The sequence below is a fragment of the Hippopotamus amphibius genome, chromosome 3 (genome assembly GCF_030028045.1).
Source record: "Hippopotamus amphibius kiboko isolate mHipAmp2 chromosome 3, mHipAmp2.hap2, whole genome shotgun sequence".
NCBI lineage: Eukaryota > Metazoa > Chordata > Mammalia > Artiodactyla > Hippopotamidae > Hippopotamus > Hippopotamus amphibius.
The window spans coordinates 106706210-106731773 of record NC_080188.1 but is presented as its reverse complement, the minus strand read 5'-3'; the positions used below and the strand labels follow the sequence as shown (position 1 = coordinate 106731773).

Sequence of the window (25564 nt, the reverse complement as noted above, 5' to 3'; positions counted from 1 at the left end):
AGTGCTTTAGCTGCATCTCATAGGTTTTGGATCATTGTGTTTTCATTGTCATTTGTCTGGAGGTATTTTTTTGATTTCCTCTTTGATTTTTTTCAGTGATCTCTTGGTTATTTAGTAGTGTATTGTTTAGCCTCCATGTGTTTGTGTTTGTTACAGTTTTTTTTTTTTCTTGTAATTGATTTCCAGTTTCATAGCATTGTGGTCAAAAAAGATGCTTAATATGATTTCAACTTACTTAAATTTATCAAGGCTTAATTTATGACCCAAAATGTGATCTATCCTGGAGAATGTTCCATGTGCTCTTGAGAAGAACATGTAATCTACAGTTTTTGGATGTAATGTCCTATAGATACCTGTTAAATCTAGCTGGTTTATTGTGTCATTTAAAGCTTGTGTTTCCTTATTAACTTTCTGTGTGGATGATCTGTCCAATGATGTAAGTAGGGTGTTAAAGTTCCCCACTACTATTATTTGTGTTACTGTCGATTTCCTCTTTCATAGTTGTTAGCATTTGCCTTATGTATTGAGGTGCTCCTATATTGGGTGCATATATATTTATAACTGTTATCTCTTCTTCTTGGACTGATCCCTTGATCATTATATAGTGTCCTTTCTTGTCTCTGGCAACATTTTTTTAGTTTAAAGTCTATTTTATCTGATATGAGTATTGCTACTCCAGCCTTCCTTTGATTTTCATTTGCATGGAATATCTTTTTTCATCCCCTCACTTTTAGTCTGTATGTGTCCCTAGGTCTGAAACATGTCTCTTGTAGACAGCATATATATGGGTCTTGTTTTTGTATCCATTCAGCAAGTCTGTGTCTTTTGGTTGGTGCATTTAGCCATTTACATTCAAGGTAATTATCAATATGTATGTTCCTAGACCATTTTCTTAATTGCTTTGTTTTTGTTTTTGTAGGTCCTTTTCTTCAATTGTGTTTCCCACTTACGGAAATTCCTTTATCATTTATTGTAGGGCTGGTTTGGTGACGCTGAATTCTCTTAGCTTTTGCTTGTCTGTAAAGCTTTTGTTTTCTCCATCAAATCTAAATGAGATCCTTGCTGGGTAGAGTATTCTTGGTTGCAGGTTCTTCCCTTTCATCACTTTAAATATATCCTGCCTCTCCCTTCTGGCTTACAGAGTTTCTGCTGAGAAATCAGTGGTTACCCTTATGGGAGTGCCCTCATATGTTATTTGTCATTTTTCCCTTTTTGCTTTTAATAAGTTTTCTATGTCTTTAATTTTTGTCAATTTGACTAGTATATGTCTTGGTGGGTTTCTCTTTGGGTTTATCCTGCCTGGGACTCTCTGTGCTTCCTGGACTTGGGTAGCTATTTCCTTTCCCATGTTAGGGTAGTTTTCAGCTATAATCTCTTCCAATATTTTCTCGGGTCCTTTCTCTCTCTCTTCTCCTTCTGGGACAGCTATAATTCGAATATTCGTGTGTTTATCATTGTTCCAGAGGTCCCTAAGACTGTCCTCATTTCTTTCTTTCTTTTTTCTTTATTCTTTTCTGCAGCAGTTATTTTCACCATTATGTCTTCCAGGTCACTTACTCATTCTTCTGCCTCAGTTAATCTGCTATTGGTTGCTTCTAGTGTATTTTTCATTTCAGTGAGTGTATTGCTTTTCTCTTTTTGTTTGCTCTTTAATTCTTCTAGGGCTTTGTTAAACTTTTCTTGAGTCTTTTCAATCTTTGCATCTGGTCTTTTTTCAAAGTCCTGGATCATCTTCACTATCATTATTCTGAATTATTTTTCTGGAAGATTGCCTATCTCTACTTCATTTAGTTGTTTTTCTGGTGTTTTATCTTGTCCCTTCATCTGGTACAAAGTCCTCTGCCTTTTCATTTCTCTATCTTTCTGCGTCTGTGGTTTTCAGTTCCACAGAATGAAAAACTGCTGATACTGCTTGATACTGCTATCTGTCCTCTTGTGGAGGACTGTATCTAAGAGGCTTGTGGGTGCTTCCTGTTGGAAGAGACTGGTGTTGGGGGTAGGGCTGGATGTTGCTTTGGTGGGTGGAGTTCAGTAAAAATTTAATCCACTTGCCTTCCTATGGATGGGGCTATATTCCCACCCTATTGGTTGTTTGGCCTGAGGCTATCTAGCACTGGAGCTTACTGGCTCTTTGGTGGGGCTAATGGCTAACTCCAGAAGGGCTCATGCCAATGGGCACTTCCCAGGACCCCTGCTGCCAGTTTCCCTGTCCCTACAGTGAGCCACAGCTGCCCCTGACCTCTGCAGGCAACCCTCCAGCACCAGCAGGTAGGTCTGGTTCAGTCTCCTATGGGATCACTCATCCTTCCCCTTGGGTCCTGGTGCCCACACTACTTTTTGTGTGCCATCCAAGAGTGGAGTCTCTGTTCCCCCAGTCTTGGGGAGGTCCTGCAATGAAATCTCAGTGGCCTTCAAAGTGTGATTCTCTGGGGATTCCTCCTCCTGTTGCTGTATCACCAAATTGGGAAGCCTGATGTGGGGCTCAAAACCCTCAACCCAGTGGGTGGACTTCTGTGGTATAGCTGTTCTCCAGTTTGTTTGTCATCCACCCAGCATGTTTGAGATTTGAGTAACGTGAATGCACTGCTACTACCATCTCACTGAGGCTTCTCCTTTATGTCTGGATGTGGGGTGTCTGTTTTGGTGAATTCCAGTGTCTTTCTCTTGTCAACTTAGTAAAGAAAGCCATTTTTGCAACAAAATGAGGACAAAGTTTGGGGCATTCATATGCACTAACAGCAACAACATATTTTATCATTACATCACACCTTGTAAAAAATGAATTCAAATTGGGTCAATGTGTATCGTGGAAAAGTATGCACAATTTTGAATAAAACTAGGAGATGATCTTTGTTGGCTGGGTTAGTAATATAATGTTTACATATGGTACTAATACTGTGGTATTGAAAAAAATGATATTGTACTTTATCAAAATTTAAAGTTTGCAGCAGAACAATGTAAATGGTCAGAGATGAAATCAAGATTTGAGGATGTTAATGGGACATCTGCATGTGTCTCTAAGGAGTATCTAGTTTGTGTTTGTGGGAGATGGAGATTATAGGTACAATCAGCTTTCTCCTAATGTGGATCAGTATAGGCTAGTGTAGGTAAAGTTTGGTCAACAGTGGGGGTAATGTTAAGATTAACAACCAGGAAAACATTGGGTTTTGGTAGCCTCTATGCTGAAGTGCTAGATCCTTCCTTTACTCAGGGTTACTAAACTGGAAGCAGGTATTAAATTTAGAAACACCCATTTTCTTGCTTCTATTGTTTACTCATTGTTTGAGCTAGTTATTTAATCTTACAATCTTCAGCATTGTTAAATACATAGTTGAGCTAATAAGATTTATGTCAAAATATACATTATCATGAGTGTCAAATAATATAATAAACTGAAATCACCCAAAAATGTCTCAATGAATTCTTGTCACTATTATTATTTTGCTAAATTGTGTGATCTGAACCAGATTAGATATTATAAAATTTGATTTCTTGATATTTAAATACATAAGAAAATTTTAAATGTATGAATTTGTATATAGTAGAGAGAGGGAGACTCACTGAACTTCAGTGTGTGCAGATGAATCTGAGTCTAAACAACCTGTGGATATTCAGTGTCAAGAGAAAGAACTGAACGGTAAACAGAGAAACATGCTGTCTCTTGAGTACTTCCTTCTTCTGATTTCTCTATCTCTCTTTTACTTAATAATGCATCCTTTTTCTCCTCACTGTGTTTATGAGGAAAAGGATACTTATTCTTCTCTTATGTTCTTTGTCTCCCATTCCCCAACAATCCTTTTTTCAGAAATGATACTCCCTGGAAACAAGTAACCTTGCTCCAACTGTGACTTTTCAGGTCATCACTTTTATTGATTTATCTGCTCTGTACACCTAAGATCTTGATAATGTTTCATACTTGGAATGTACATGTTTGATTCTCATTGCCCCATTTCATCTCAGATTTTCCTGAAGGCCAACCTAGTACTTTTACAAGTTACATTATGTTCCCTCCTATCCTTCAGAATGCTGGAAGAACACAGAGCAGTCAGAGTTTCCTGAATAGCCTCTGTGGGCCTCCAGATAAATAATTCCTGAGGCAAGATAAGACAAATGTGGAAAGTAAACAACTAGGGGAACAAGGGACATTACCATGGACAGTGGTATGGCAATCTCTGGCCTGGCTCTGTTTACAAATGCCATTGGCAATATAATTACTTAGAGCCTTCAAATACATTAATTTTTGCTTAGTCATTTAAGTTTATATTCTGGTCTTCCCAACCAAATTTTCCTGAGGCATAGGCATAAAAGAGAGAATACTAAGGACCTAAATACTTGTGTTAGTTTTCCAAGAATTTTAAAATGTGCTTTATTTTTTAGTGAGCTAGTATTGAGAAGTTAAATCAACAATTAAAATTCCTAACCTGGTTTCCTGAGGGATGACAATGCACTTCTTGCATTACTGATAATTTTATTGACTATTTTAAGTCTACTTCACTTGTAAACCTGTAGAATTTTTAAGATGGATTGAGTTTCCAAAATCTTTGAGAAAATTAATCTGGAAATGTTTGAATAACTGGTTTTTATTCTCTGCATTTAATTTCAGCTTTTCATACAGGAAACAAATTGACAGAGTAAGTATATGGGGGTGAAATTCCTCTTGATGTACCCTAAAATTAACTTGGCAGCCATCGGGGTCTGATGGTTGTAAAGTACCATGCTTGGGAAGTGTCACACAAACCATGTACTAGGTTGATTATATGCTGTTTATATTTGTTTGATATAATTTCCTTCTGAACACTATTACTTCTTTTGTAACATGTGATAATTTGATTGCTGTAATACTGTCATAGCATATTTTAGTTTTATTTATGCATTACTTAAATGGAAAATTCTGTTTAATAACAGAGTTAAAGCATTTTCAAGATGGCAGTTAATTTCATTGCATCTCATTTCCTCTTAATATGCATACTTCCATATTACTATTAAGATAAGGCCCAGTTTGGGCTTAAATATTCATAAATATCAAGAATTTCTCTATTTAAAAATACCTGCCATTTTCACAAAGGCTCATTTCACCTGGAGCAACTAAAGTAAGTTTATAACATGCTTTATGCTATATGCTAAGAGAAAAATTGAATATGGTCTGGCAAGTTTAAGTTAAATATAAGAGGTTCTGTTCATATGCTGACAGCATAGTACATGTAAAAGATTTATTCAAAAATAGGAAGTAAAGTAATTTTTGAGAATATATTCATAGTGCAAGAAAAATCAGACAAGTGATATATGTTAAAATTTGCCATAGATAACCAACCTATCATCAAATGAATTTAAATTTTTTCATAACCATATAGTTGAAAATGATGCTTATCTGATGCACTTGTTAAAATTATGTGTGATTTTTTTCCTTTATTTTTTTGTTGAATGTGATTGTATATGTATGCATGACAATTGCTTTGGTTGATAAACTACTTACTCAAAGAGAAGTGACCATTTAAAAAAGAACAAAAAACAAAAAGCAAAAACCTATGTGTTTTGAACCATATATATCACTGGAGTATTTCACATCCTTCATTAAATTTTTGAATTATACAATAATACCTTACTTGTGAGATGAATAATATAAGACTTTTAAAGAGATTAAGTAATTAGCTCAAGAAACACAATAGTCAGCTAATTTAGCACTCCTCACCTTTCCCACATCTTTCTTTGCTGCCACTACTCTAACCCTCTGTTTACTGTTGCCTGATACTTTTTATTTCATCCATGTTCAAAATATTATTTTATGACAATTTTCTCCTCACCTGATTTTCACTTTTCCCCTTTACCTATGTTAACAACATTCATTAAATTGCAATAACTTTCAGAATACAGGATGGTGTCTTAAGCTATTAGAGATTAAATGTCAATGATGATCTAGAAAAATAAGCCAGAATCCTGACTAAGGAATTTACATTTTGGTAAAACTGAACTAAAACTATTTCAAGATACTTTAGAGTCAAAAGTTCTAGAATTTGCATTTCTATTAAACACACAGTATCTCTTTAGAAACACAAATACTCAGAAAGACAAACTGGGTGTTCAGTAACCCAATATTTGCATGTTGTTTTCTACTCAGGTGAGGATTCAAAATTGTGTTTTCATGCTGTCCTTCATGATACCTTCTCCCCCATCCCTTTCAGCTCCCCTGCTTGGAAATTTCACACTAGATTAAGTGAGAATCAGAATTTCTGTCTTATCTCATTTTAGTTTATTACTTTCCAATCCTGAGGTATTACGTTGACTCTCTTGCTCTATGCCTCTTCTTAAAATCAGAGATTCAGGTTAATGAAGTGATTTACTTCTTTAATTTTTTTTAGTCTACTTATATGAAAATCCTTTTAAAATCAGTCTGTTTTATATAAATAAATTTATTTGAAATATTAACATTATTGTACCTCATAAACATAGAATCAGTATCAATTGCAATATGTAGATGATAGGTTAATGTACGCCAACAAGAAAAACTTTTAAATACTCTTTGGTTAGGGTTAACTGCTAAACACTGTGTCACTGACATTTTGTTCTTGTTATTATCTAAAAGCAGGAAATGAAGTTTTATAGTGAGAGTGAAAACAAAGTATGATAAAGAGAAAATTTCACCTTTGTGAAATTAGAGTTTTGAATAATAATTTAAAATAGAATTGATGTCACATAGTACAGGTCATTTTAAAAATACCTGTTAAATATTTGCCATCTAAAATAATTTTCATGACTATAAACATGTAGGTAATGATTTTCAGAATCACTTGAGTTGATTTTTAAATATGAAAAACATTTACTTATTGTAAAGGCATTCTGAGTTTTTTAAAATAAACATCCGGGGACCTGGATATGATTGTCACACGCAACAGATGTGAGAGCTTCTGCAAACCCACTGTGGACAGATAATTCCTCACCAGTGGGTGAAATACCATCTGGAAGTGAATTCTTTCTATCCTATACTAATTTTCCACTGATTTGATAATGTCTTATGGTTACACATTAGACACAAAAGATGAAAATCCATGAAATTTTCATTTATACATTGTTGCAACAAGTGCCACTGAGGGATAACTGACCAAAAGTTGTCATGTCATCTCTGTTATTGACATTAGTTTTTTACCTGAAATTTCTAGCAAAAGTCATACATCCTTGAGCAAATTCACAATCTTATATATTCTTTTTTAATATATTCTTTAATGATTGCCAAAAGAAACTTAAATATCACTATGTATTTTTCAATTGTTTTAATACATGAAATGTAAATATGAGAAATAAGTTAATGTGTAGATTATCTTTTACAATTTAAGTTATTAGCTAACATTCTGTCTTAATGTATATTTCTCAACTATTCTTTGCATTTTAATGCAACAACAATTACATTGGTTTACTATGACCCATTGCCAGCATTTGACTTCAAGCAGAATATGTTCTACCCAAATTAAAGTTCAGCATTGCAAGCAGGGTTTTCAAACAAATTTTTGTTTCTCTTGGATTCATCCCAGATAATTCAGGGAATTTGGTCAGATAATTTTAAAAAAAGAAAGTTGACTTCATGTATATAGCCATAAGAATTTAAAAATATGCAAAATAATATTTTTTTGCCTTGTGTCAATTAGCATTCTTTGTTTTGTAAAAAACTTTAAGGGAAATCAAATATTTTATTTTCAAAATAATATTTAAATATCAATACATTACAAGTAATATTGAGTAAATTATGTAATTATTTCCATTGCTAATTGTTTTGCAATAGATTTATAAAAGGAGATATTTAATAAAAGAAAAATATTTACTTAAATCAAAAATAATTAATATTAAGATTTTATTCATGTCAATCTGTTTTTGGTAAATTTTATATTACTATGTTCATACTATTAATTTTCCACCCAAATTTATGTTTTCTTTTTTTCAGAAACATAAATCATTTGTGTATAACCTACACTGAACTCAAATGGAAAGCCAAAGAAACATCTCAGAATTCATTCTTCTAGGACTTTTGTATGACCAGAACATACAAATATTTTGTTTTGTGTTCTTCTTGTGTTATCTTGTCCTGTTGGTAGGAAACCTTCTGATCCTCTTCTCCATTCAATACAGTCCTCTTTTTCACAAGCCAATGTACTATTTCCTCAGCCACTTATCCTTCATAGACATCTGCTATACCTCCAGCATTGCACCCAGATTAATTGGAGATCTGCTAGCAGAGAGAAAAACCATTTCCTATAGTAATTGCATGGTACAGGTCCTTATCATGCACTTCTTTGGAGGTACTGAGATCTTATTCTTACTGCCATGGCTTTTGATTGCTATGTTGCCATCTGCAAGCCTCTCCACTATGTGATTATCATGAACAGAACAAGATGTAATCTCCTACTCTTAGCTGCTTGAGCTGGTGGAGCTGTCCATTCCTTTCTTCTGTTCTTCATGGAAATTGGATTACCATTCTGTGGTCCTAATCAAATTGATCACTACTTCTGAGATACTTTCCCTCTGCTGAAAATTGATTGCACTGATACCTACATCACTGGTGCCCTTGTGATTGCCTTTTCAGGTATGATTGCCTTAGTTACCTTTGCTGTCTTATTTGTTTCTTATGGCATTATATCATTCACCTTAAAAACTCACTCAGCTGAGGGAAGACACAAAGCCCTCTCTACCTGTGGGTCTCATATCACTGTGGCTATCTTATTTTTTGTACCTGTTATCTTTATCTACCTTAGACCTCCTACTACTTTCCCTGAGCAGAAGATATTTGCACTGTTTTATACCATCATTGCTCCTATGTTAAATCCCCTAATTTATACTCTGAGAAATACAGAGATGATAAATACTTTGAAAAAAATTAGTATCAAGCACTTTCCAAGGAAGCACACAATTAAGAAATAATTTGGACAACCAAGAGATATTTAGAGTAGCAAATATTTTAAGGTGGTTCCTGGGATGCAACTAACCTGGTGCCCTGTGGAAAATAACAATAACAACCTGTGAATATAAAGCAAGAATCAGTAATTCAGATTGCTGAAAACAAATTGACTGGCATTCCACCTATTGACCTGAGTTTAATAACATTTCCAGTATTACTTAAGGAACTATGTAATAAAATTTGTGTTGACTTACCCTTATCTACCTAAATTGGTGAATAAATGACTAATCATTGTATCCAGAATCAAATACTTTTCCTGTTACAATGAAGGGAAAAAATAGGAAAAGACAAATAAAATATGACCTAAAAACAGATTTAAAAAAATGCACACAAAAGGAAAAAAAGCAGTTTGGTTGCATGTAGATGTTTATAGCAGCTTTATTTATGATTACTAAACCTTGGAATTAACCAAGTTGTTCTTCAATAGGTAAATGGATAAACTGTGGTCCATCCAGACAGTAGAAAATCATTCAAAGCTAAAAATAAGTGAGCTATTAAGCTATGAAAAGATATACAGGAAACTTAAATGCATATTTAAGGTGAAAGAAACCAAACTGAGGGTGCCACCTGCTTTATAATTTCAACTATATGACATTCTGAAAAAGGCAAAACTATGGAGAGAACAAAAATATCAATGAATGTAAAGGATTAGGGATGGGTGAGGGATGAATAGGTGGAGCACTGAGGATTTTTATGGCAGTGACTCTCTTCTGTATGTTCTTACAATTTTAAATATCATCATTGTATATGTCAAAACCCATTAACTGTACAGTACCTGGAGTGACCCTTAATGTAAACTATGGATTTAGGATGATAACAATGCAGTAATGTAAGTTCCTTTGATTTTAATAAATGTATCACTCTGATGGGGAAGATTTCCTGGTGTGGGGGCAAAGGGTATATGGGATCTCTGTAATTTTTTCTCAATTTACCATGAACCTAAAACCACTCTAAAAAAAAAAGTCAATTAATTAGCAAATACATTATGGTACAATACTTAAAGGAAATCTTCTTACAACTAAGAAGAAACTCCAAGAAAGAATTTCTAGTAAATAAAGGAGGGGAAAGCCATTAAAACTTCTCAACTTTTATAAAAAGATCTTTTGTGCATACTTAATAGTTTTTAAAATTAAGAGCACTAAATATACATTGAAAATATCATAATAGAGAAGGAACTGGGCAATGGGATTTATGAAAAGATAGTTAAAATACTGAAAGAGTTTTAGAATTTTTAAATACAAGAATTATGGTTATTCTGGAGGCACTGTACAAAGAAAGTTAAAGAGTAGAAAACAATAGTGAGGGTGACAGAATTAAGTGTGGTTGTTTTATCCAAGAGGAATTAGACACATTGCTATCACAGCCATTACTATAAAAAATAACCAAAAATATCACAAGATTTAAATGTATATTTTAACAACCAAAAGAAGGGGAACTTAAAGAGATTTCCCATATACTGCTTGCTCCCCCCAAAACAGAATCCTCATTATCAACATCCAGCTCTCAAGTGGCACATTTATTGGTTCATTTATTACAAATGAAGGTATGTTGCCACATCATAATCCCCCCAAAGCCACAGTTACATTATGGTTCATTCTTGGTGTTGTGCATTCTATGGGTTCAGACAAATGTATAATAACATGTATCCACAATTATGGTATGTACAGACTGTTTTCGCTGTCCCCCAAATCTGCTGTGCTCCTCTTATTTATCCCTCTTCCACATATTATGTCCTTTTTTTTTTCTTTTTTTTTTTCCCCTTCACCCCCCACCCCCTCCCATACCTTGAGTTCTCCAGTCCATTCTCTGTATCTGCTTCCTTGTTCTTGTCACTGAGTTCATCAGTACCATTTTTAGATTCCGTATATGTGAGTTAGCATACAATATTTGTCCTTCTCTTTCTGACTTACTTCACTATGTATGACAGATTGTAGTTCTATCCACCTCATTACATATAGCTCCATCTCATCCCTTTTTATAGCTGAGTAATATTCCATTGTATATATATGCCACATCTTCTGTATCCATTCATTTGTTGATGGGCATTTAGGTTGCTTCCATGTGCTGGCTATTGTAAATAGTGCTGCAATAAACATTGTGGTACAAGTTTCTTTTGGCATTATGGTTTTCTTTGGGTATATGCCCAGGAGTGGGATTACTGGATCATATGGTAGTTCTATTTGTAGTTTTTTAAGGAACCTCCAAATTGTTTTCCATAGTGGCTGTACCAACTTACAGTCCCACCAACAGTGCAGGAGAGTTCCCTTTTCTCCACACCCTCTCCAACATTTGTGGTTTCCAGACTTTGTGATGATGGCCATTCTGATTGGTGTGAGGTGATACCTCATTGTGGCTTTGACTTGCATTTCTCTGATGATGAGTGATGTTGAGCATCTTTTCATGTGTTTGTTGGCCATCTGTATGTCTTCTTTGGAGAAATGTCTATTTAGGTCTTCTGCCCATTTGTGGATTGGGTTATTTGCTTTTTTGGTATGAAGCTGCAAGAGCTGCTTGTATATTTTGGAGGTTAATCCTTTGTCCGTTGTTTCATAGGCAATTATTTTTTCCCATTCTGAGGGTTGCCTTTTAGTCTTGTTTATGGTTTCTTTCACTTTGCAAAAGCTTTTAAGTTTCATGAGGTCCCATTCGTTGATTCTTGATTTTATTTCCATGATTCTAGGAGGTGGGTCAAAAAGGATGTTGCTTTGATGTATGTCAAAGAGTGTTCTGCCTATGTTTTCCTCTAGGAGTTTGATAGTGTCTGGCCTTACATGTAGGCCTTTAATCCATTTGGAGTTTATTTTTGTGTATGGTGTTAGGAAGTGTTCTAATTTCATTCTTTTACATGTTGCTGTCCAATTTTCCCAGCACCACTTATTGAAGAGGCTGTCTTTTTTCCATTGTATACTCGTGCCTCCTTTGTCAAAGATAAGGTGCCCATATGTGTTTGGGCTTACTTCTGAGTTCTCTATTCTATTCCATTGATCTTCCTTTCTATTTTTGTGCCAGTACCATACTGTCTTGATCACTATGGCCTTGTAGTATAGTTTGAAGCCAGGAAGCCTGATTCCACCAACTCCATTTTTCCTTCTCAAGATTGCTTTGGCTATTCGGGGTCTTTTGCGTTTCCATACAAATCGTAAGATTTCTTGCTCTAGTTCTGTGAAAAATGCCATTGGTAATTTGATCGGGATTGCATTGAATCTGTAAATTGCTTTGGGTAGTACAGTCATTTTCACGATGTTGATTCTTCCAATCCAGGAACATGGTATGTCCCTCCATCTGTTTGTGTCATCTTTGATTTCTTCCATCAATGTCTTAAAGTTTTCTGCATACAGATCTTTTGCCTCCTTAGGCAGGTTTATTCCTAGGTATTTTATTCTTTTGGTTGCAATGGTGAATGGGAGAGTTTCCTTAATTTCTCTTTCTGCTCTTCCGTTGTTAGTGTATAGGAATGCAAGAGATTTCTGTGCATTAATTTTGTATCCTGCTACTTGACTAAACTCATCAATTAGTGCTAGCAGTTTTCTGGTAGAGTCTTTAGGGTTTTCTATATATAATAGCATGTCATCTGCAAAGAGTGACAATTTTACTTCTTCTTTTCCAATTTGGATTCCTTTTATTTCTTTTTCTTCTCTGATTGCTGTGGCTAACACTTCCAAAACTATGTTGAATAACAGTGGTGAGAGTGCACACCCTTGTCTTGTTCCTGTTCTTAGAGGGAATTCTTCCAGTTTTTCTCCATTGAGAACAATGTTGGCTTTTGGTTTGTCATATATGGCTTTTATTATGTTGAGGTAATTTCCTTCTATGCCCATTTTCTGGAGAGCTTTTATCATAAATAGATGTTGAACTTTGTCAAAAGCTTTTTCTGCATCTATTGAAATGATCATATGGTTTTTATCCTTCAGTTTGTTGATATGATGTATCACGTTGATTGATTTGCGTATATTGAAGAATCCTTGCATCCCAGGGATAAACCCCACTTGATCGTGGTGTATGATTTTTTTAATGTGCTGTGCAGTCTGTTAGCTAGTATTTTGTTGAGGATTTTTGCATCTATATTCATCAGTGATATTGGTCTATAATTTTCTTTTTTTGTGACATCTTTGCCTGGTTTTGGTATCAGGGTGATGGTAGCCTCGTAGAATGAGCTTGGGAGTGCTCCGCCTTCTGCAATATTTTGGAAGAGTTTGAGAAGGGTAGGTGTTAACTCTTCTTGAAATGTTTGATAGAATTCGCCTGTGAATCCATCTGGTCCTGGGCTTTTGTGTGTTGGGAGATTTTTAATCACTGCCTCAATTTCTGTACTTGTGATTGGTCTGTTCATGGTTTCTATTTCTTCCTGGTTCAGTCTTGGAAGATTGTATTTTTCTAAGAATGTATCCATTTCTTCCAGGTTATCCAATTGATTGGCATATAGTTGCTTGTAGTAGTCTCTCATGATCTTTTGTATTTCTGAGGTGTCCGTTGTGACTTCTCCTTTTTCATTTCTAATTCTGTTGATTTGCATCTTCTCCCTTTTTTTCTTGATGAGTCTGGCTAATGGTTTATCAATTTTGTTAATCTTCTCAAAGAACCAGCTTTTAGTTTCATTTATTTTTCTTATGGTTTCTTTCCTTTCTTTTTCATTTATTTCTGCTCTGATCTTTATGATTTCTTTCCTTCTGTTCACTTTGGGGTTTCTTTGTTCTTCTTTCTCTAGTTGTTTGAGGTGTAAGGTTAGGTTGTTTATTCGATCATTTTCTTGTTTCTTAAGGTAGGACTGTATTGCTATAAACTTCCCTCTTAGAACTGCTTTTGCTGCGTCCCATAGGTTTTGGGTTGTTGTGTTTTCGTTGTCATTTGTTTCTAGATATTTTTTGATTTCCTCTTTGATTTCTATAGTGATTCCTTGGTTGTTTAAGAGTGAATTGTTTAGCCTCCATGTGTTTGTATTTTTTGCAGTTTTTTTCCTGTAATTGATGTCTAGTCTCATGGTGTTGTGGTCTGAGAAGATGCTTGATATGATTTCAGTTTTCTTGAATTTGCTGAGGTTTGATTTGTGACCCAAGATGTGATCTATCCTGGAAAATGTTCTGTGTGCACTTGAGAAGAAAGTGTAGTCTGTCGTTTTTGGATGGAATGTCCTATAAATATCAATGAAGTCGAGATGGTCTAATGTGTCATTTAAAGCTTGTGTGTCTTTATTTATTTTCTGTTTGGATGATCTGTCCATTGATGTAAGTGGGGTGTTCAAGTCTCCCACTATTATTGTGTTCCTGTCGATGTCCCCTTTTATAGCTGTTAGTATTTGCCTTATGTATTGAGGTGCTCCTATATTGGGGGCATAGATATTTACCATTGTGATATGTTCTTCTTGGATGGATCCCTTGATCATTATGTAGTGCCCTTCCTTGTCTCTTTTAATAGTCTTTACTTTCAAGTCTAATGTGTCTGATATGAGTATTGCTACTCCAGCTTTCTTTTGACTTCCATTTGCATGGAATCTCTTTTTCCATCCCTTCACTTTCAGTCTATATGTATCCCTTGGTCTGAAGTGGGTTTCTTGTAGGCAGCATACAGAAGGGTCTTGTTTTTGTATCCATTCAGCCAGTCTGTGTCTTTTGGTTGGAGCATTTAATCCATTGACATTTAAAGTGATTATTGACATGTGTGTTCCAATTACCATTTTCTTAATTGTTTTGGGTTTGTATTTGTAGGTGTTTTCCTTTTCTTGTGTTTCCTACTTAGAGAAGTTCCTTTAGCACTTGTTGTAAGGCTGGTTTGGTGGTGCTGAATTCTCTTAACTTTTGCTTGTCTGGAAAGCTTTGGATTTCTCCCTCAAATCTGAATGAGATTCTTGCTGGGTAGAGTATTCTTGGCTGTAGGTTTCTCTCTTTCAGGACTTTCAGGATATCCTGCCATTCCCTTCTGGCCTGCAGAGTTTCTGTAGAAAGGTCAGCTGTTATCCTGATGGGTTTTCCCTTATATGTTGTTTGTTGCTTTTCTCTTGCTGCTTTTAATATTTTTTCTTTGTGTTTAATTGTCATTAGTTTGATTAATATGTGTCTTGGTGTATTTCTCCTTGGGTTTATTCTGTATGGGACTCTCTGTGCTTCTTGGACTTCGTGAATTATTTCCTTTCCCATGTTGGGGAAGTTTTCCACTATAACCTCTTCAAATATTTTCTCAGACCCTTTCTTGTTTTCTTCTTCTTCTGGGATGCCTATAATTCGAATATTGGTACATTTAAGGTTATCCCTGAGGTCTCTGAGGCTGTCTTCTAGTCTTTTTATTTTTTTTTTCTTTTTCCTGCTCTGTGGCATTTATTTCTCCCATTCTATCTTCCAACTCACTTATTCGTTCTTCTGCCTCAGTCATTCTGCTGGTTATAGCATCTAGAGTATTTTTAATTTCAGTTATTTTGTTATCCATTGCTGTTTGTTTTTCTGAGTTCTTATGAACTGTTTCTTGTACTTTCTCTATTTTGTTATCGAGATTTTGTATCATTTTTACTATCATTACTCTAAATTCTTTTTCAGGCATTTTTCCTATTTCCTCCTCATTTATTTGGTCTTGTGTTTTTTTTTTTTTTTTTTTGCTGCTCCTTTGCCTGCATGGGGTTTCTTTGTTTCCTCATGGTTGTCCAAGCTTTTGGGGTTGCTTGTCCTGGTGATAGAGGTGTTTATAGAAGACTGTCCAAGCCTCAGACTAATGTCCAAGTATTGGATTAAATGAATATTCAGTCTAGGAAACACATACATGTATAAGACACACAATTATTGAATCCATTAGGACATAAGTCTCTAGAAAGACCTGACAGAACCCCAGTGTGCTATCAGATATTCAAAGAGAAACCCAGCAGAAACTGACAACTGAAACAGAACAAATCAGAGACAAAAGCAAAAGCAAACAAACAACAAATAACACCCTACACATACAAACATCAATCCAGGGAGATTTTGTAATCTAGGATCAAATATAGAAATGAGCTGGAGTACCACCAGAGAGAATGGAGATTCTCAGAATGTAATTAGACAACTGTACTAAGAACTAAGATAAAGACAAAAGCCTAATATTAATACCAAGGCAGTGCATCATCTGGAGAATAGAGCAAGGAGTCTGAGCAGACCGATAGTGTTGCTTATAAGTATGTTAAGAGAAAATACACTTAAAATGGCTAGAAGAAAGGGGAACAGAAGAGTGTAATGTGGTTGGAAATATGCAAAGAAAAAGAAAGGAATAGAAGTGTATAAAACAAAGGGATGAAAAGAAAGTATGAAAGATATTTTGTCCGTACTACCAAAAACTTAGCTAGATATAGAAGTATATAAAAAGGCAAAAAAAAAAAAAAAAGAATGAAAAATATCATTAAAAAATTATGGTATGAAACTTGTATATCCCTTAGGGCTAAGATCGTATTTAATAAATCAAAAAAAAAAAAAAAAAAAAAAAAGAGAGAGAGAAAGAAAAAAAGAAAAAAAATCCAGAACTGATCCCAGAATGGAACAGTTCAATAGGTATTGATACTACTGTTTCTGTTTCCTTAGCGTCTCAGCTGTAAGTGTCCTTCTCCTTGCCTTGGGTTTTTTTTTTTTTTTTTTTTTTTTTTTTTTTGCGTTATTCTGTGACCAGCAGAGGTTCCTTTATTGTTCCTCTGTAAGCCTCGGTGTGTGCGGAGGGAGAGGGTACAATAGTGGCTCCTTCTCCTGGGAGTGAGTGAGCAGTGGCACACTGTTGTTTCAGTCAGGCTTGGAGGTGCCTGTTGCAGAGGGCGCTGGTGGCTCAGGCGTACACAGAAAGTCTTAGAGTTGGGCCTCTCTCGGGGTTTTTTCTTTTTGATGCTGGTTTTTTTTTTCTCTCGGCAGCCTCCCTGCTGCTGGCGTTGCAAGGAGTTTTAATCTAGCCCTGCCTGAGTGCCTGAGGGTGCTTGTCATCCCTGAGCGCCTTAGGTGGCCCGCAGGGCGTCTCTCCACTACCTGTTGCAGAGGCACCGAAAGAGAGGGAGAGGCTATGCGCGCGGCTCCTCCCCCTCGCCCGGGAGCCTGCAGCCTCCAGCGGCCATCATGGCCGGGCAGCTCTCAGGGACCGGCGCTCCTCTCCGCGGACCTCCTCCCTCCTGACCTCTCGGTCCGTCACCCTACCGGCAACAATGTTTCTCACTCTGAACCAGCTCTCCGGTTCCCACGCTCCCGCTCCTGGACCCTCTGTTCAGCCGCGGATCGATGTCTCGGTCCGGGAACGCTGAGCTGCGCTGCGGACCCTCAGTATGTTTCTCACTCCCTCCCGTCTGCCACAGCTCCGCTGCTTCACCCTCTTTGAGCCCTCATAGATGCCTCCCTACCGGCTATGTCGGGCTCCCCGCAGCCCTTTCTGGTGTCCGAGGCCGTCTGCTGGTGTTCAGCTGGTTCTCTGTGGGAATGACTGCGTCCTTCCATGCATTCCCAATGCATCTGTGGAGAGGGATGTACTCCACGTCTCTCTACTTTGCCGCCCCACATATTATGTCTTTTTACTCATTTATTTCCTTCATTAAGGAGACGCTACTCTTTCACTTACCCTGTACATTCACATCTTATAAATTGTAACCTAGTTTCAGGTGTGTCTTGACACCTATTTCCCAGACATGTCTCTCTGCTCAGGCTCTTCTCTTTTCTCAGTAGAATGACTGCATTTCTCCCACACAGTACATACACCTCAGTGAGTTACCCCTGCTTTATCACCAGGAAGACTTTCAGGGAAAACAATTCCTTTAATGTCAGGAATTACTCTTTGTTGTTCCACTACTTGGTCCCTTTTCTACAGCTAGCTTTTATTCTCCTGGAGCCATGGAAGCTTCTGGGTTACCAGGAGAAAATATTCTGCTCATTCTATAGGAAATTATCTCTGATTAATTAGTTATATAAGAGTCCACTTGGTTTGGTTGAATGTACTATTTTTCCATGGACTTCTGGATTTATTTTTTTTTCGCAGAGATAGGTAAAGAAAATGTTCATGTGAATGTATGTCTGTGTTTGTGAGATGACTGTCTCTGGATGTGCATAATATAAGGATGTGGGACTCTGATGGACATTCACAGGAAAGACTCCATTGGAGAGAATGCTATGAAACAAAACCACGAAGCCATCATCATTGCTGAGGATGGCTTCTTCCAGACACAAAATGCCTTGCTTCTGCCATCACCAGGGACCACTCTAAAAGTGGCACAACCCTGGGTCCCTACAAAGTTCCCCATTTTAATCAGTGAGTCTCAGGTTAATTTATCCTTCTCCACTTGCCCAGATGACCACCCAAGGTCTTTTGTGTTTTCTAGTTACTCAGTGGTTAGATTTCAACACATATTCTTTTTCTGTTAAGTTTTCAGGATTTTGTATATTTTCCTTACTGCCCATGAGCTCAGCAAAACAATAAAAACTACACTCTGTGTAGGCCATTTGCTGTGAAAGCCCTTACAAACAGCTCATAAGCCAAACTGTTGGCATTGATTGGCAAACAGGTGAAAAAATAAATGTATTCACTGAAGAATAAAAATAAATTTATTAATTTATTAATTTCAACCTTAGAGTATCATTTTAATTGCACCATGTGCAGTGATGTACAGAAGCCACAGATAGGGCTCTGCTGAGTCCACACACAACTAATCTGTCCTGCTAATGTGCTGCATGCAGGCTGTCAGACAGGAAGAGCTGATGTTTCAGTGTGAAGGCTCTCAGGCAGAAAAATTCTCTCATACTCAGGTGAGGTCAGCCTTTTGTTTTTTGTAGACCTTCAACTGATTGTATGTATTTGGCGAGGATCACCCACAGTAGAGAGGGAAATCTGCTTTACTCAGTTTACAGTTCAAATGTTACTATCATCCAGAAAAACCACACAGACACAACTTAAACAATGCTTCACAAAATATTTGTGCAGGTTGTGGCCTCATCAACAGAAAAAATTAGCCATGACAAGCCTACAGTGATCAAGCCAGTATAGTACTGGCACAAAAACAGAAACATAGATCAATGGAACAGGATAGAAAGCCCAGAGATAAACTACGGTCAACTAATCTATGACAAAGGAGGCAAGGATATACAATGGAGAAAAGGCAGCCTCTTCAATAAGTGGTGCTGGGAAAACTGAACAGCTACATGTAAAAGAATGAAATTAGAGCACTCTTTAACACCATACACAAAATTAAACTCAAAATGGATTAGAGACCAAAATGTAAGGTCAGACAGTATAAAACTCCTAGAGGAAAACATAGGAAGAACACTTTTCAACGTAAATAACAGCAAGATCTTTTTTGATCCACCCCCTAGAGCAATGGAATTAAAATAATAATAATAAATAAGTGGGACCTAATGAAACTTCAAAGCTTCTGCACAGCAAAGGAAACTATAAGCAAGATGAAATGACAACCCTCAGAATGGGAGAAATATTTGCAAATGAATCAACAGACAAAGGATGAATCTCCAAAATATATAAACAGTTCATGCACCTCAATATCAAATAAACAAACAACCCAAGCAAAAAATGGGCAGAAAACATAAATAGGCATTTCTCCAAAGAAGACATATGGATGGCCAAGAGGCACATGAAAAGCTGCTCAACATCACTCATTATTAGAGAAATGCAAATCATAACTACAATGAGGTATCACCTCACACTGGTTAGAATGGGCATCATCAGAAAATCTACAAACAGTAAATGCTGGAGAGGGTGTGGAGGAAAGAGAACCCTCTTTCACTGTTGGTGGGAATGTAAATTGATAGAGCCACTACGGAGAACAGTATGGACGTTCCTCGCAAAACTAAAAATAGAACTACCATGTGACCCAGCAATCCCACTGCTGGGCATATTCCCAGAGAATACCATAATTCAAAAAGACACATGCACCCCAATGTTCATTGTAGCACTGTTTACAATAGCCAGGACATGGAAGTAACCTAAATGTCCATCAATAGATGAGTGGATAAAAAAAAGTGGTACATATCTACAATAGAATATTACTCAGCTGTAAAAAGCAATGAAACTGGGACATTTGTAGAGACATGCATGGACTTAGACACTGTCATACAGAGTGAAGTGAGTCAGAAAGAAAAACAAATGTCGTATATTAACACATATATGCGGACTATAGAAAAATGGTACAAATCAACCGGTTTGCAAGGCAGAAATAGAGACACAGACATAGAGAACAAACATGGGCCCCAAGTGGGGAAAGCGGGGAGGGTTGGGGGGGAATGAATTGGGAGATTGTGGTACCAAATTGTACACTCTAAATATATGCAGTCTATTGTATGTTAACTGTATCTCAATAAAAGTTATTAAAAAAATTAGCCATGACAATTCTATTTTGTGCCAACTTAGCACCTATATGTGTCTTCTTAAATCATAATTAATCTCCAAATAAAGACAATACTAAAGTCAAAATTCTACCTAACATGGGATAGCTCTCCTGTGCACAAATTAAAATTTACTCAGTTCTTCCCAGGAAGGGGAGGTAAAGTCCTTGATATCCTGTAACTTAAATACTATGGTGGAAATTAATAATAATCAAATACTAGGATAGAAAGTCAACACATCTTATGTTACATGATAAAGTGTTAAGAGAAAGAAAAAACAAAGATATGCTTGCATATCCTACATATGTATGTGTGTGTATATATACAAATATGATAAAACATTCATAAAATAAAGGAAATACAATGATTATCATTCACATTTCTGTAACCGGTCACATAGTTCTAGCTGACCTTTATAACTAATTTCTTCTGCTTCTCATTTTTATTCACTGTGCCTTCAATAATACCTAAGCTGCCCATGGATATTTACCTAGCAAAGTGGCACAGATCTTCATTGCTAAAAAATCTGGGTCATTAGAAGTTCTACCTGGACTGTGTTGCTATAGTTTTGTATTGATTTTAATCACCAGACATGGTGCTACTAAGACAGGCCCTATGGGAACTCCTTATTCCAGACCTACATTTCCTTATCTCTGTTCTGGAGTAGTAGTTCAATTTCCTTTGGTAGTCAGGATCTATACCCTAGCCATTAAACATCTTTCTTATTTTCTTGTTGATTTGGAAGCATGTGCAGCCCACTCTCTGATCAACACAATCTTGCTATGTCTCTGGGGGGAAGCACTGTACCTTTACAACTAAGACCTTTAAGCAAGCAGAAAATAAGTTAATGAGAATAGGAAGCAAAAATTTTGCTCATAGTTTCCTAAAGGTGGTAGTGAGTAGTGCCTCTTCCATTTTTACTTTGTGGCATGGGACACACATATTGTTATGCTTTTTGTCCATCTAGAAGTATGTAAATACACCTCTTAGTTATCATTCTAAAACTCAAAACTAACTTCATCCTTTGCTAGCTTAAAAGACTTTCTGATATTTTCCCCATAGTAATTGACATTAAGCCTGAACACAATTATGAGATTGATCTTCCCTGTTCCTGTCTCTCCACCTTCCTATCTTGCTATTTGAACTTTATGAGCTAAATGTCCAGCATGTTGCCTGGCACGCAGAGAGCATTTAATAAATAGTTATTGAAGGAATAGTTGATTTAAGAACCGCAGCTATATCAAATTTATTGGGATTCCTGCATACTTATATTCACCTTCTGGCCTTTGTTGTATATTCCCTCTCCTAGGAACACTCTTACTCTAACTGATGCCTATTCATTCTACTGACTATTTCATCTATTGCTTCCCAATTTTCATATCTTTTAATCCTGAATTTTTTTTCTGACCCACCAAGGTCTTTGTTGTACCCTTGAAACATGTTTTCATGGTACAGTGTTACTGATTATAACACTGAGTTGTAATTTTCTGTTCTCTTTTGGGAGTCTCTCAATATTCCTAAGCTCTGGGAAGGCATCACTTGTATTTCTTTTTATTCACCACCAAAGCCCTGGCATCTGACAATATGCCTAATACCTTCCTTGGGCTTAAAATATTTGCTGTTTAATGAATGAAGGATGGAAGAAATAAATGGAATATGTTTATTATAAAGCAACTTTTTGTGAGATATGAAGATACACATTTCAAAACCAGCTTTTCATGAAGAAGTGTTACCTAAAAGCAAACTGATTAACAGAGAACTATAGCAAAGGCAGCCCACTTTCATATAATGAGGAAGTCTTGCTAAGAACAGGGAGAATATCACAGTAAACTATTCATATGATGACATACTCAGTTTCCATTTTCTTCTTATTTCTTGTTTATAAAAACAAAACCAAGTTGTGCTTTCCAAAACAGATATAACTAAAAATCCTGTAAAATGGTAGGAAAAATTTCCTATTCTTTAGAACTACTTTTTCTCATCTATATGTTTTTAAATTTATTCATCTTTCTCTATAATTATACTTATTCACTTGGAATTTATTGTTAACCAGTCAGTGTGCTACTTGTAGAAATGGTTGCTATCAAGTAGGCAAATACTTTATGAAGTATGACAGTTTATTTAATAATTTGAAATTCCATTTTTGACTTTAAACTCTTATTTTACTTGAATCCTCACTCTTTCTGATGGATTATCAGCATAAGATGGTCACATGGACAATACAAATGATTCTGAATGCTAAAAGGAAATTTGGAAACATGTCATAATATTCATTACTTGCCCTTTAGAGATTAAATAGCCTGTTGTTTTTATATTCCTAGAGCAGTTACATACCACAGTGTTACAGTTAATGTCCAACCATCAACTATGATATATAAAAATGGGTGTAGTTATTAAAAATTATTAGAACTTTGTTATCTGTAAAAACTATTATATAATTGTATACATACTAACATATAATAATCTGTAATATAACTAATTATGAGTATAGAGAGATGGGAGTAGTCCCTGTCTCTATGAATGGTGATGATTCTAGTTATGTCACTTTTCTGTCACCATTTCCTGACAGTTAAGAACAAGGTCTGAGCGATCAGTTGGATTCTGTTTATGGGTTCTTCAATATTTCTTTTTGGAACTTACTCCTTTCTGTTTGTTCCCTCACCTGTTAATTGGAATAATAGCAGTGCCTACCTCTTTGCACTGTTATTCAGATTCTTAATAAATACAAGTACATTTTATTGCCTTTGTTTTATGAGAATAACAATTTTGCATCCATACAAGTTGATAAATTTAGTCATATCAAGTTCCAATTTGATAGAAGTTTCCAAATATTCAAAGAGTAGTTCTGGACTAGGTTTTCCCCATATTCTTGCACCCATTTCTACTCCCCTTCTTGCAGAATCCAAGTTTTGTACTGTTTTGTTTGTTTGTTTGTTTGTTTGTTTGGTTTTGGTTTTGTTTTGTTTTGTTTTTTATCTCATAGGTCTACTTTGCAGAGATTATCAACAATGCCCTTTTGACAGTTGCTTCTTTTCAATCAACTTTGGGATCGAGGCAAATTTATACTTCACCTGAAATAGCTTTACTACTAAATAAGTTCCTAATGGCACTTTTCAACTGGGCATTTCTCAAGGTATAGATTAAGGGATTTAACATGGGAGTTATCATAGTATAGAATACAGCAACTGCTTTATCAATAGGTAAAGTAACTGCAGGTCTCAGGTATACAAATATGCAGGGCACAAAGAATATGACAACCGCTGTGATGTGGGAGACACAGGTGGAGAGAGCTTTGCGTCTGGCCTCCAAGCTCTGAGACTGTAAGGAGTGCAGAATGACTGAGTAGGAGCCAGACAAGAGGAGGAAGATTAACAGACAGATGAAACCACTGTTGGCAGCAACAAAGAGCCCTAGAGTGTGGGTATCAGTGCAGGCAAGATCAAGCAAAGGGATCAGATCACACATAAAGTGATCTATGACATTAGGGCCACAGAAGGGTAATTGGAAGATGAAGAGGATCTGTATGAACACATGAAGAAATCCTCCTACCCATGACACTCCCACTAGCAGGGCACACAGCCACCGATTCATGATGGTTACATAGTGCAGGGGCTTGCAGATGGCCACGTAGCGGTCATAGGCCATCACAGTTAGCAGGATGACATCAGCACCTCCAAAGAAATGTTCCCCAAAGATTTGGGTCATACATCCATTGAATAAGATAGTCTTCTTTTCATGGAGTGAATCTACAATCAGTTTAGGGGTATTGACACAGGAGTAGCAGGCATCAATAAAAGAGAGGTGGGCCAGGAAATAGTACATGGGGGACCCCAATAATGGGCTGGTAGTGATGGTGATCATGGTGAGAACATTTCCTACCATAGAGACGATGTAGACCACCAAAAACACAACAAATACAATTTTCTGCATCTATGGATTCTGTGTGAGTCCTAGAAGAACAAACTCTGTCACGTTGTTCCTATTTTCCATGTTATTGTTAATCACATTACCTGAAAAAGTCACTTTTTTTAGTTCAACCTTGAATTTATTAAATTTTTATAAGATTTTTTGAGATAGAAAAGAAAATTTTCTCATTTCTTGAAGACTGTTCAAATATGAGTGCATTGAGAATATGTGTATAAGTATCAGAATATAAGCAAAAGGAAGAAGAGGAATTTGAGAAAAAGGAAATTTTGTGTAATATATAACTCTAGGAAAGATTTTTGTATGATTTGGATGAAGTGGACTGAGGTTCTGATGGAGATAGAAGCCAGACAGTTAGGTGTAACAGTGTAATTATGTATATACATTAAGTGTTACAGGGCACCTGTAATGGGAATGTAATGAAAGGATACAGGGGACAGGGGCTTCTGTAATAGAACTGAAAAACCTTGTTGCCTAAAACCAATAACTTTATGATAGTTAATAAATATATTTTCAATGATTGACTGCTATGGGCATGGCATGGTAGCAACTGTGCATGGTATTATTTCATCCATTTGCACATGGTATAGAATCTCAGAGACTAATATTACTATTGATCTATTAATATTAGTTAATATTAATACTAATGATAATATTAACTAAAACCTAATTATATCAACTAACTTCAATAAAAATTAGTTTGAAAAAAGTAATGAATACTTACTGTAGTGTTTTTTCCCCCAGATATTTTGTTATTTAATCCTCATTACAAAGCTGTGAGATGATTACTACTATCATTTTACACACTAGTGATCTGAAGTTTAGAGAAATTAAGGATCTTGACAAATTCAAGCAGCTAACTAAAGGAAAGATTTAAGATTTAGTTCAGATTATGCTTCTTATCTTTATTTTCCTCCAAATTCTTAAACTGTGTCCTGTAATGTTAGGTTAAAATAAACAGTGTTGAATTAGTAAACTACTTTTGATATAACCATAATAATTATAATTACTTTCATATTACTTCAGAGGCAGTTATATATGAAGCAATGTCATTGACAGACAAATAAGTACACAAACACACAGACTCAGACACATGCACACACAGTGTAACATACTGGAAGCCCCAGTTTTAAATAATCATGTGGTACTGCTTTCATTGAAGGTCCATTTTACTTTTATCCTTTCCTCACTCCCATTTCTTTTCTACCCAATTTCTCTGAACCTATGGGCTCTTCTGCAAAATACTGATATGACGATCCCAGTGGTTAAGTACATCAGTTTGAGAATCAGAAAGAACAGATGAGAATCCTGCCTTTCCCCACTTGCATCTTCTTGATCTGGGGAATGTTTCTTGTGACCTTGCACCCTTATTTCCTCTAATGTCAAGTGA

At 36.0% G+C, this 25564-nt stretch overlaps 2 pseudogenes; one reads left to right on the top strand and one right to left on the bottom strand.

The window, feature by feature from the left end:
• The first annotated feature begins 7969 nt into the window (after window positions 1-7969).
• On the top strand, window positions 7970-8904 carry LOC130848553 (olfactory receptor 4P4-like; annotated as a pseudogene).
• Window positions 8905-23310: 14406 nt separating this feature from the next.
• LOC130848982 (olfactory receptor 4C46-like) lies at window positions 23311-24246 on the bottom strand (annotated as a pseudogene).
• Window positions 24247-25564: the final 1318 nt, after the last annotated feature.